Source organism: Drosophila kikkawai, chromosome 3L (genome assembly GCF_030179895.1).
Source record: "Drosophila kikkawai strain 14028-0561.14 chromosome 3L, DkikHiC1v2, whole genome shotgun sequence".
Classification (NCBI taxonomy): Eukaryota; Metazoa; Arthropoda; class Insecta; order Diptera; family Drosophilidae; genus Drosophila; species Drosophila kikkawai.
The window spans coordinates 14,103,108-14,116,952 of NC_091730.1; the positions used below are offsets into that span (position 1 = coordinate 14,103,108).

At 41.8% G+C, this 13,845-nt stretch overlaps 1 long non-coding RNA gene across 1 annotated transcript; it reads left to right on the forward strand.

Annotated features, from left to right (window-relative positions):
• The first annotated feature begins 8,525 nt into the window (after positions 1-8,525).
• Positions 8,526-11,439, forward strand: LOC138928536 (uncharacterized). Its single transcript, XR_011444955.1, has 3 exons — positions 8,526-8,636; positions 8,720-9,278; positions 10,985-11,439. It is a non-coding gene; the product is annotated as an uncharacterized lncRNA (long non-coding RNA).
• Positions 11,440-13,845: the final 2,406 nt, after the last annotated feature.

Sequence of the window (13,845 nt, forward strand, 5' to 3'; positions counted from 1 at the left end):
TTCTGGCGCTGCCGCTTGTTGACACGACGCGACGACGGCAGGAAGGAAGGAATTTTCAGCACATCAGCGCAATCTTTTCTACAAAGTTGCCTTTTTTTATGAGGGTCGCTACCTGTAGAGGATTTGCCGTGTCCCGTGTCGTGTTCTCGTTGACGTCGCCTGGCCTTTATAAAATATTTATTGCAGCCAGCTCGGTGGTGACGAGACCCAGTCCCAGCGGCGGCTTTTGGACTGCCATCCGACCCCCCGGGTGGGGTTATTAACATGTTAAGCAGATAAAAAGAAAATGGTGAGAAATGGCTGCTTTTGAATGCTCCTTAGAATGGGAATTTCTAGCTATCGACCGAATGCTTTCACAATACCTACATTTACAATACCACAAAATATATAAGTAAATATTTTATGCATATTTATTTTGTGATTTTTTAACATTAAACGATTTCCCTCATCTGGGGTCCGTCTGAGACCTCTGACCTGAGGGCCATTTGTCGTGATAACTCATATCTCAACCCTGTGACATTATCTACATATGCACATACATCCCGGCACAATTATCAGATGACATAACTCTACAGCCGACGCCGCCAGCTGATGCACCGTGTTGCCCCGGGCAGAGGACGAACGGACGGAGGTTGAGTGCTACTTATGGCACAATAATGATTTACATTGCATAGTTAATGCGTTTTTAATGAGGGCCTGCATAACGTATTAAAAAGTTTGGGTGCAGCGGCGAAACTTGTCACCGGGTCTTGGGGATTCCCGGCCCTGGCACAATGGAAACTTGGCTGTCTTGCCGCAGAGCCGCCTTAAGCGTTTGCCAAACTTCTGCGGCAACGGGTTCTCGGCGGGGACTGGGAGTCATTAACATTAAAGACATTCCCAACTGCCGACGTGGTGCAGAGATGGCGAAAAAGTTCGTTCCTCATATGAGAGGACAGGCCGTACTCCATCGCCGCAGCACTGCAGGGGCACATAAATAATTGAGTGGCGCCCCAAAGTAGGCAGCCAAGTGCAGGCGGCATGCGGAAGCTGCAAGCTGCAAACTGCAGACAGCAGGTGCGGCCAACGGATGTTAAATAGGGTGGCTCACAGGGGCGGGTGGTGTCTAACAGTGGGTGGAATTGTGCCTCACATTGGGTGGGTGGTGGCAAGCTACTTGGTTATGCGCTGGCTGCGGGCTGCCTCATTCACTTAAGTGGAGAAGCCGCAGGCTTGCTCTTGATATTTGGTTTTCTATTCGTTTAAGAATATATTGACTTAAATTAAGAGCAAATCAACAAAATGCAGCTAAAGGAAAAATTAAAGCTTCAACAATTTCAATTTTAGTTATGGAAACCCTATAAGATCCCCAGAATTATCTTCCAACGAGTTGTTTATGAGCCACTCGTCATCTCCCATCGCCTCTTTGGTCTGGCAGCTGATTATAATGTGCTGCTATGCATGCCGAGAGCCGTTGACGCGCAACTCGTTAAATTTCCATCAGGGTGCGTGTTGTGCACCATATTGCCCCTAAATGTCAACCAACTTTCAGAGGAGAGGGCTGGTGCTTCGCTCCGGCAATGAACTGTGATGTCCTCACGTATTCGCATGATATCGATTTGACTTACAAAACCCATACCCAGGCATACACACACTCGCTTAGCTGTCACACATGTCCGTAATTGATATTTTATGAATGAAATGTAAACACTTTTTTTACGATGCCGGCCAGAAAGAGTGTGACATTGGGTAGAGCAACTATGAAATGGAAGAGAAAGCAGTCATTGATTTGACAAAAATATTATTTACAACTTACTTTAAACCTAACTACAAAAAACCTAGTGGCTAGGACTTATTAAATCTGATATAATCTATTTAAAATATATTAAAACAAAATTAAAAATATTTTTATTCTACAAATTACATTAGGCATAAATTATACTATATAGAAATCTGTACAACTTTCAGTTAAATAGAACATTATGACCACAAAATGTTTTCAGATACTGAAAACTTTATTGCAGTTTTTAATACTCGAGAAATTTTTTGAAAGCATTTCCTGTTTCGGTCATGTGTGCGCTTCCCCAGTGTCCAACCAGTTCGGAGCTTCAAAGTTGTCAAAAACGAAAGAATTACCCAACTGCCGGGGTCCAGAGCGCTCGTCAACGCCTTTTGGCCCGCACACAATTGCCAGACTACATATAGCCATAAAAGGCCGAGAGCCGAGAGCCGGCGAGCCGTAAGGAGCTCTCCAAAGCACTTTCATACCGATATGTGTATGCCATTAAACTCCGCATGCCCCGAGCTCTTAACCCATGAGGAGCAGCTTGCATTTATACAAATATTGCATAAAACATACAAACACTCTTTATATATGTTTTCAATTCATTTGCACATTAACAAGAAATGTGGGGAGTGGAAGGGGAGAAAACTGAAATTGTTTATTATACAAAGGCAATTTATTGATGATGTCTTTTAATCGAGTGTTTTCCCACCGGTTTGTTATCACTGAAAACGTTTATTTTAATTATTCGAGTTTTGCATGCATAACAAAAAATGTAGTTTGTGATTTTTCATCTTGCTTTTATTTCATATATTTACTTTATATTCACTTTATTTCGAACTATGCATGCCAAACTCGACACATCCTGCTCTCTATGTCTTGTTGGGCGGCCAACAGTGCGTATGATTGACGTAGTAGTAACCAATTTATGAGCTCAATTGAATTGTGTATTGTGATTTTTGCGTAAAATATTCTCCTTATGCTCTTATTTGATTTTGCGCCATCTCAGTTATTGCCTTTCAAAACAGAATAACATCGAGAATCTATCTTGGGCGAATCTGTTTTGTTATCACAAGTGTGATAGATTTGACAATGTGTACACTCGAGATATGTCTTCTGAATATATATTCGCGTATCTGCCACAAGGCGTGGCAGCCGTGGTATATATCTGTCACTGACAAAATCAGACCGGACTTGTTGTTTAAACTGCCGCTGGCATATGCAGGACCACTACACAATGATATATGATCTGGCTTGGAGGCACAATTACCCAAAGACACAGATCTGCGCGCCGAGAAGTAGGCGAAGTAATTCAAATGTGCCTGCCATAAATCACTTGCAATGCGTTCCGGCTCGAAACTGGGGGAAATCTGTTTGCAGATAAGCTGAGCGAGAACTGGCAGAGCCTTATTGAATCTATAGTCTATTTTAGCAGGGGGTTCACAAAGGGAACAGAGCTTTTCTATGTATATATATATATATATATATATGGATATATATGGGGGTCTAAGGGGCTGCACAGGAACAGAAACATTTAAGATTCAGCGAATGAATGTGACACATTTCTAAGTACACTTAAACATGCGTATTTAATGTCAATTTTAAGAACTAAATTTAAAGAAACAGATATTCTCTTTTATTTAAATGATAAAACCTATATGTAAATTAATATTTAAATAAAATTAACTCTTTCAGATCTCGTTTTATTTACTGTGCACCTTATCCGCCGGCAAACAAGCTACTCATCAGCCTTGGCAATCTAATCTTCATGCCGTGGAAATCTCTGTTCGCTCATTTCGTTAGGCAAATCTCTAATGTTCTCTTCATCAGCCGATTCATTCAAAATTCATCAATGGGGCATAAAAGTATGCTGCAGCAAAAATGCCAAATATCTTCGATAGGTGCCGGGAAAGTTGTCAACGTGTGGCACGTTCTCAATTGCCAATGTTTCTACAGGCAGCCACCATTGTTGTTCTTGTTGTTGTTGTTTTTGTTGTTGTTGTCATCAGCATAATTTGCTTTCAAGTGAAACTTTGGGCTAGGCCCCCGAGACAGAGCTCTCGACTTGGGAACCAAGGACACCCAACACATGCACACTTGACTCGATTTATTCAAAACACTTGAAAGAAAATATGGAAAATTTCAAAGTATAAATAATTGTTTAAAAAATATATTAATAAAAATTACCACAAAATGGTATATTTTAAAAAAGTTAATGAACATCTTGCCTTGATTTTAAGGTATTACTTCTCTTACATTTTTTTCCTGTGCAACAAAATACACGTTATCATTGCGACACGTAAGCAGAGTTGATTTCTGCGGCAAGGGGCTGGGCTGGGCTTCCCAGAGGGCGTGGCTGGGAGATGGGAGACTGGAGGTGGATGGGTGACTGCGTAGTCGGAATAGGCTGCTCAGGTATGCCGTTTGCTCAAATCTGAAATTGAGCATGGAATTTGCGTAATATGTAGGCGTGTGCGTGTTTGTCTCTATCTGCATGTGTTAGTATGTGCGTGTGTGCGGCGCATTTATCGCATGCAAATATGTGTGAAGGCATTTCCTTCTCCCTCTCACCCCTCTCTACCCATCGCTCATCAGGCACTTTCTCTATCTTTTCGCTTTTTTTTTTATGGATGTGCGTATGAGTTACGTGCTTGGAGCTTCAAACATAACGTATACGCACTGTTGCTGCCAAACTGATAGTGGGAAAATTTCATTAGCTATTGGTCCAGTCCATTGATTGGAGCTGTCGATGAAGTGATGGAAAATACGGGAAATAGCTTAAAGCTTTGATTAGATCAGACTTGGATGTTCTGTTAAATCAAAGGCAGTAATTCCCCCATAAAGTATTGGGAAAAGTGTTATATTCATTGCCATCTGTAAATATATCTTTGATCACTTAAAACTCTTTCTCTCGGCATTCTAGCTGCCTTGAACATTGTTTTGCCATTGCCCGTCTATCCTGCTCATGTGCTAAGCTAAAACCCAGACACCACAGGACCCTATATCATTCGCTCAAGCTTCCACTCCGCCCCGTGAAGTCATTTGAAAACTCACCACACACGTTTGCAGGCTGTCGTGTTGCGTCTGGCACGGAAATGAAGTTAATTTATGGCGCTAAAAAGGATTTGACTGTCTCTGGCCTTCGCCCCTCGAGTTTGTTTTGGATTTTCGTTCTCTGGTATTTTCCAAAAGAACAAAAAAAAAAAAGAGAGTGAAGCGCGGGCTTTGGTATCACCGCCATAATGATTTGTGTGCTTAACGCGGCGCCGTCGACGCCGTGCTAAATTATAAACTATCTGGCGTATGCACAAAACTTTTGCGTCCCCCCAACATATGTATGTAGGTCTGAGGAGGGTGGATGAGACTGTGGCGACTTAGTCGCAAAGTTTTGTTGAATTTGTGGCTAAAAGTTATAACCATATCAGCCCCAAGTTGCCTCGGCTCGTTCCTGTGCCGTCGCCCTTTTCACAGACTGACAAACCAATTCTAATTACCATTTCCGTTAACATTAATTAGCATGTCTGTGTTTTTCGGTAAATGGCTTTTCATTTCGCCAGCAGCACTGCCATTGGCCTTGCTTGGGGAAAGGGAAATTATGCAAAATAGATGCTGGAAGGATGATGATGGCGATGATGGCGTCATAATGGCAGTTGAACAGTCCGGACAGGTAAGCCAGGTTGACTGGAGTGAATCATTTGTATGCCCTCATAGAGAGTGTTTAGATTTTATGTAAAGGTTTGCCACATCATCTACTTAAGTATTTGGTCAAATCAAAATATATTTTCCTTTCAAAGTAAACATTTAATTAGATTTTCCGATATGTTATTTTAAGCTTTAAAAATCCTTGAAAATCCTTGGGTCCCTAGAGCATTTGTTCTTCGATTTTGAAGCTTCCGCTGCATCCACTGCTGGCAGATCTGACTATCAAAGCGCTTGCAGACTTTCATTAACTTGTCATTGGGGTTTTCCGAAAAATGTCAAGTCGAGACGGCGGCAGACAAAACAAAAGCCCACCTGACTGAGCACCGAATTGGGTTTTTTTTGTTTTTGGTTTTCGGCTTTAGTTCGTTCTCGTTTTTGGCAAAGTCAATGCCATTTTTTTTCAGTCTTCTCGACGGCTGCTGTCTGCATCTGATAAATGCCTTCAGGTGGGACCGGGGACAGAGTCTCGATTTACGGCCTTTGAGATGTCTGATTGCGAGCTGGGAATCGTGGCGGCTTTTGGCCCTGCACATGCAGCGGAGAAGTGAAGTGAAGCCGAAGCACTGACATTTACTTAAGTTACTCCCCAGATGCAGCCGTGGAGCGGAGCAGTTATCATAACAATTATGTTGCATAGACAATGGCAATCCGCCTCCTCCTCCTCCTCCTCAAACAATGCCATAAAACAATGGAGTGCAGCTCCCAGGATTGCTCTGGGCATTGTAGTTTGCAAATTAAATAATTCCCAGTTACATTTCCGTTGCGTCGACAATATTATTTCCCCCAACTTCTTTGCCCGCCCAGCTGAGTTGTTTCCGAGTGCTAATTGTGCAGTTGCCGTTGTCGCATTTGCCTTTTGTTTGAGTCCTGCGTCCTGGCTCCTGCGGCCTCCACGTCCGCCCGCCCTCCTTGGTTGCCCAGCGTCCTGTGGGCAATCTCTGGAGTTATGCGACTGCAATAACACTAAATTGGTCTGATATCTCGCGGTTTTTGCCGTTGCGTTGCGTCCAGCAGCCGAGCTAATTAACCCATTACTGCTGAGTGTCCTGGGAGTAAGCCAATAATGAAATCTGGAGGAAATGGTAGGAGTTTTCGGGTATGCACTGGAGGACACTTGAGACAAATTGAAAGGGGAGAGTGCAAATCAAACCTGATCTTTGGGTACCCGAACGGGAATTGTTTTGTAATTTTGTAATATATTTTGTTAACAAAAACATAGATTTATTCCCGTACATATTCCCTCAGTTTCTATGGGTTAATGGCTGGCTGTGCCGTAACTTGACGCTATCGTCCAGTGCATTTAGCTTTTAATTGCAGTCCAGAGTTTTTCCTCCCTTTGGTTAGCTGCATTTGCATATCATTTTGTAGCGGATTTTGCACCCTCCTCCGGAACTGCGAGCGCCGCTGCTGATGATGACGATGATGAGTCCGCCTCTGGGCGGCTGTCACTGGCACAGCGCCTAACCATATGCAATGCAATTGCACAAAACTGTCCATCAACGCTGTCATTTGCTGGCCAACTGGCCCAAACTCTGGCCTGGCTCTGTCGTCAGTGACTTGGATATATTTGGCTGACAGGCTGGCAGGCTGCCTGGTTGCCTGGCTGCCTGCCTGCCTCCCGATTTACCATCGGCTGCATTTGGTAGGCATTTCTTAAATGCCGGCCTGCTCTGCTGAATTTATTTAAACGCGACGCTGTCATACACATGACAGATGCATACGCAATGCGTCATCGTCATCCTTGAAGCTCGTTCGCTCGCTCGTCCTTTCCAGCCGCTTTTTAGAGGCGTGCCAGGATATTGGCCGAGTTGTTTTGCCCTCTCGTTGCAAATTAATGTAATTTGTAAGCCTGCCATTGACAGGCGGTTCCATCAAATTTCAAAGCCTAGCCTCCAGCAAAAAAGTGGAAACAGTTCTAGTTTCCTATCTTAGCTGGCAAAGTTATGATGTCTTTAAAATAAAGGATAGAGGAAACGAATTTAATTGATTTCCTGAACTTATTTTGCCTTTCAAAATGTAGCTTTATTAAACAGTCTTGACACTTTTAAGGTTGTCAAAAGATAATCAAAAAACAAGAAAGAAAGCTATCTTTGGGCCAGCCAAAGTTTGTATACCCATGCAGGTAACAATTAAAATATATCATAACTAAGCCAAAAATGCATTAATTTCGATTCGGAAAGCAGTTTTGTGTTAGTTTTTATTAATTTAAGAAAACTGCATACCACATTTAAAATTTTAAGAAATCAAAATTTTTGGCCATTTTTGCTAATTTTAATGATGTAACCCCTTATGAAATTTCGCAAAAATGGCCAAAAAATCGATTTCTTCCGGACATGTCTAGAAAGATTCGCATGTTAATGCTGATCAAGAATATATATGGTTTATGGGGTCGGAAATGATTCCTTGACTTAGAAAAATATTATTTTGTATTATAAAATCGGATTTTTTATATTAAAAAACTTCTTGATATTTTTTAAATTAAAAATATCATAACTCGGCCAAAAGAGCATTAATTTTAAATCGGAAAACTGTTCTGTGCAAGATTTTCTACAGTTAATAAATCTGCATACTTCATTTAAAAATTTTGAAAATTCAATTTTTTATCAAAATCAAAAATTTTAATGATGTAACCCCTTATAAAATTTTGCAAAAATGGCCAAAAAATCGATTTCTTCCTGGCATATCTAGAAAGATTCCCCTGTTGATATATATACTTTATAGGGTCGGAAACGTCTCCTTCACTGCGTTGCAAACTTCTGACTGAAATTATAATACCCTGCAATGGTATAATAACTTTGACACTTGCTTGTCTGTGTTGGTGAAAGTATTATTAAAATGTTATATTTTAATTATTTTATCTATTATTTGAGCTTTAAATAGAATAATCAATCTTAATTTTTCATTGATATTAAATGAACAATATTTGAGCAATACTTTCTAAACTTTGTTTCGCAGATCCTCTGCCAAGTCTAGTTGCTCCTGCATCCTGTCTCTTATCCCTGAAATTTATCAGAGCCTGCCACATCAGCCGAGACCACTTAACCGCAATAGATTGCTGGCTTGTTCATTTAGCAGGGAACCGATGCCAAAGGTGTCAGGTCTTTAAAACAATATGGGTTTCCCCCCCTTCAATTCCTGCTGGCCCGCACTCGTTGGCCCAGTAAAAGTTTGGGTAAGCCACATGTTACATTTTTCCTTTACCAATCAACAGCCTTGGGTGTATTTTAATGGCACTCGGAGCGAATCCTTCCCCAGCTGCAGCTGCGTGTCCTTGAGCCAGAGATGGAGGTGGATGCACTAACCACAGGAGGAGCGGGAAAGCGGCGGCCGAAGACCCAAACCACAACAAACCCGGGCTGAAGCAACAGCAAGTAGTTGGGGAAAAACAGAAAGAAAAGCAACACGGGCCAAGAAAAACACAGGGGGAACTACTAGTGGTGGAAGTGGGGACTCGGGAAAGAAAAACTGCAGGCAACATTGGAAAAACAACATATGAAAGGAACCGGGGAGAACAAAAAGCAGCTGAAGAAAAAACAACATGAATCTAGACAATGACAGCTTCTCAACGTTGTGTATAAAGCCGCAGGCTATTTGTCATGCGAGTTTTTCTCGTTATCCCCCCAGCAAGTGCATCCCGAGCCAGACCAAAGTAAAAGAACAATTTGCTGGCGGAAAGAAAACAAGAAAAGCAAACCAAGTCGGCAGCACCTGTCAAAGGAGCGGAAAATGAGGTTAAGGCTGTGAGTGGTCCCAAAAATGTTGGATGGGCTAATAATTGCCAAGAGAGAAGGCTAAAAGGATTTGATATTAAAAGGTAAAGAATTCAAAATTAAATTGATATTTTTAGCACATTTCTCTTATTATTAATCAGAGATAAATTGAAAGTTATTATGACTTCATTAAATGCTAAAAAGTCTTGGAAGAGTCTAAATGAAAATTAGTACAAATATAGTATAGTTCTGCAGTCGTAATAAACATAACACAAATTAAATAAATTACCTCGAGTGTTTGCTGCAATTATTAAATGCTTGACCCGAAGAAACGCAAAGGTTTCCTTCCGAGCAAAAACATTTCTCTCTAGCAAATATTTATATGGAATATATACACATTCAGATGTTCCAACCCACACGGCGAGTGTGTGCACACTTGGTGTATTTTGTGCATAATTATGCAAAGTTCACATGCGTTTTGTTTGGCTTAAAAAAACACTTTGGATATGCGGGTGGAAAGCCTTTGGTAATGAGAATCACAACAGGGGCGCAAATTAAGTGTTGGAATTTGATTTAATTATGAAATATAATTTATAAGAATTTATATGGAAATATTTGCTGTAGGAAAACAGTTTTTTAAGGAGCTTCCCCTTTTGGAATTAATTTAAACCGCGCCCCTGGAAGGCTTTCGGCTCGGTTCATGCGCTCTAATGCTGAAATAGTTGCCAAAGCGACCGCACGGATTTTCTTAATGAGCTCAAACGTCACACACAAACGCACACACATGTATGTTGAAAGCCCTGAACTTTGGCCCCAGTTACCCCCTTTTGAATAACCCCACCTCTGTCCTGTTTAAAATGTGTGAAATTTCTCTGCTATGCTCCCGAAAATAAAAGGAAATGGAAGATCTTAAAGACGAGGCCAAAAATTCAAGCCACACCCTTACCTCCTCCGAAAACGGGGGATTCCCGGGCAGACATAACAATTAAAATTCATAAACCGCCAAGCAATTTTAGCATAATTATTTTTTACGACGACGAAGGAAAAACTGAGCAGCGAAGTGCAAAGTGCGAACTGAGAAGTGAGTAAAGAATAATGAAATCCCGAACGCCCTACCTTTTTGTCTCGCATCCTGCCGCCGCCGCTCTGGGCTTCTCTTTCCCGCCCGTGCACTGGGCGTTGGCAGCTGTTTCCACTCATTAGGCGCTTTATTAAGCGAGATAATTAGCCGAAGCACGTAAAGTTGCAGTTAATTGATATTATTTGAACTGTTCTCGGCCCCCTTCGCTCATTACTTGCCCTGTCCCCGGACTCACGACCCCCGACCCCAGACCGTGTACCTCCCGTGTAATCGCTGCAGTCGCTTAACCTTTGACCCGCCTGCAATTGTGCAGAACCCGAGCTGCAAATTGTGTTATAATGTTAAGTAATTGTTTATAAGCCGATTAACGCCGCCGGAATGTGTATTTGGGCCGAGGCTCCAGTTGGGCAAAGGTACGTGAAAACGACTCCAGGAACTTTGAAGAGGGTTAGGTCCCAGGAAAAGTTATTTTTTTAAAAAGGAAAGGATGAATATTTTAGAAAATATATTTATAGAATATATTTAATTCTGTTTAGCCACATATTGTATATGTAAGAATTTCCTACTCAATTCTAAATGTTCATTTAATTTCTATTATTAAAAAGCACTAAAGCTTAACTTTTGAATAAATATATAAAGAGTATTAAACATTCACTATAAGTAGCTTAACTTCTGCGAGAGCATCCTTAAGTCGACTCATTTTCACCTCCTTTTAACGGTCCTGTCCAGACGGTTTTCTTTATGGCTTCGCCGGCTACTTCGAACCGACTCCTTGGCCATTTAAATCAATGAGCTGATGACCCATTGCCCACCTGGCTGGCTGCTCATTAATTTGATTTGAAACTCACCTCGCCCAGACCCGCCGACCACCTCACCCTGGCTCAGCTCAGTCCACCACAGGACGATGCGATTTAACGACTTTAATTAAGGCAAAGTCACCGCCCAGGAATTGACGTCGCATCTGACCTCATTCTTTATGGTGGCCATAAATAACAGAAATTATGTGCAAGCCCAACTGTGGACTCGGGACTCTGAACCCTGGACTCTGGACTCGGCACCACCTCGGACCAAGGCGCGTTTCCTTATACATTTTCAGCTTTTTGGCCTGCTTCTTTTGGCTAGTGGCAGCGTCGAGTTAAATGCGCCGCCATGAATTTTAATTCGACGACACTTGCACAGGGGCAGGAAGCGGGACTCACGCAACACGACAGACGCCGCATAAACCAAGAGAGAAATTTAAGTAAAGTACTCGGACAACGCGACACGCGGATGTGGCACAGTGGCACAGTCCTGAAAACCAGTAATCATGTTCATGTTTTCCCTAATTGTATCGAAATAAAAATCAATTGTGGTTATGGTTGGCCAATATTAGTATCATTAGTACTAAATAAATTGGGTTAATATTTTGAAATAGAAATCATTTACATGGTGGTAAAGCTGTGGCTTTTGGTTACAGGTGACTTTTACAGGTTTATAAAAGCTTTAATTTGGTTTAAAATGTTTGGATAAAGGTAAAGAAAATGTAACGATAATATTTTTTTCAAATAAAATATAATTTCCGAGGCTATATTCCACTGTCCTCCTATTTGGCGAAATTGTTCTGTTGTTTTTTCGGTTCCACTCTGGTCAACTTGGCGCCAGTCCGGGCCTGTCCGGCCGCAGTCGGTATTAATTTAGCGGAAGTAATGCGAGAAATTGTTGTAGCTCCCTCCCTTGGCGACCTTTGACCCCCCCTGAGGCCCTTTGGAGCACAATTCGCCTTTGTTCGCTCGTATTGAACCCAAAGCTAATTGTGACTCGGCCCAAGTCGGCACATATTTCATTGCCATGGTAGCTGAAAGGGTTTGTCGCCCGAAATAATTCTATGCTTATTTTTATCATCCTCTTGCTTGGTTAATTTTAATGTACGCAGGGCATTTAGTTTTATTTCCGTAGGCGCTTTCCGTTAATTAAATAAACATGCGCCTCCTCCTCAGGGCTGCCAATTTTTTTAATGGCCGCATCAGTTTTTATCGCTTAATGCCCGTCTGGGTTTAAGGCTGGCTAATGTAATGCAGTTGGCTGGGTCGTGTTTGGGGATCGGTTAATTGCCTTTCTGGCCTATCAAATCATCTTGTTTCGTTAATGAAAGGGCCACATGCCTGACTTGCCTGACTGCCTTGTGTTATGTTAATGTCATTATAACGTGATTTATACAAATACGTTTGCCGGAATATAAATATAATTTTTATGGCCTCTATATATCATAAGCTGGGAATTTAATGGACGGATTTTAAGAGGAGATATTGAACAGTGGCTAATAGCATATGGAAGCCAATACTTGCTATGACAGCGTCTTTTCTCCTACCAAGTCGACACATATTCAAACACTCCTTCACACGTTTCGGCCAAGTTATTTAACAACTCAGCCAGCAGACCGAGATCTTTGTACATTACTTACCCGGAGACTGCTCAGCTTGAATGCAATTTAAGTACGTACTTCAAGAGCAAATGTTTTATAGAGCACCGACATACATTTACACAACTCCTCCTCCCCATACACCACCTATATGGAAGTGGAGAGCACTTTTAGCATTCGCTTTTCCTCGCAAAAAGAAAAACCCGAAGACACTCTGCTGCAAAGCAGGAAACATCCTCTCGTCCTGCTAGCACACTCAGCCTGCCGCCATTCCCCGCTCTGCTACACTGTATTTTATTATTTAAAAGCCTAAAATCTATAAAGTGCGGTGCAAATATTTGAAATTGTTGAGGCAACATTTCTTCTCCGCCTGCCTGACTCGCTGAGACTGCTGACTGCAGTTGACAAGAATATTTAATTTAACTGATACGCCAGCACCAGGGGAAACACAAGACCATTTCCAACCCGGGCACACATGTCGAGCATTTGCATTTGATTTCGGTTGGAGTGTACAAATACTAAACTCTCATTGGTTCGAAGGGGTATTAGCGAATAGAGGTGAAGGCTGTTGCTGCTACTGAGACAATTTTCAAAAGGTTTTAAAATAATATGGTATAATTCCAGTCTAGAAATCTAGTTAAAGATAGACTTGATAGCACAAATATGTACCGATTATTGATTATTATTTACTTGGCCTCTCTACAGTTAAGACACTACCCACTTCAAGTAATCTAAAATAGAAAGAGTATCCTACCACACTCCGGTGTATTTTGCTCAACTTTTTTAAATGTTCTCTCGTCAATGGCATTTCGGGCTTCACTCGTTTGCTTAGCTTCCGCTTCCTGTACTTCCTTATCCGCTGCCTTTGCCCGACTTCTCCTTTTCCCAGCAGTTTGCATATCGTGTTAGATGCAAAAGTTGTGGCCCCGGCAAGTTTCTTTTGGAAACTCGCTACGTGCACAGCTGGCGGCAGCCGAGGGAAATTTCCACACATTGTATTTCCCAGACTGTGAAAGGCAAGCCTGCGCCTGCCCATTTAAATTATAAAAATTTCAAATGCTCTATTTACCGTAAATATTTTCATAGTAATTTACCCAAATTTACATAAATAAGCAGGCTAACGGGCGAGGCAGGAGCAGGAGGCGAGCTAACCTCATTTGAAAAATGTCAAACGCAGAAGGACTTTGCCCGC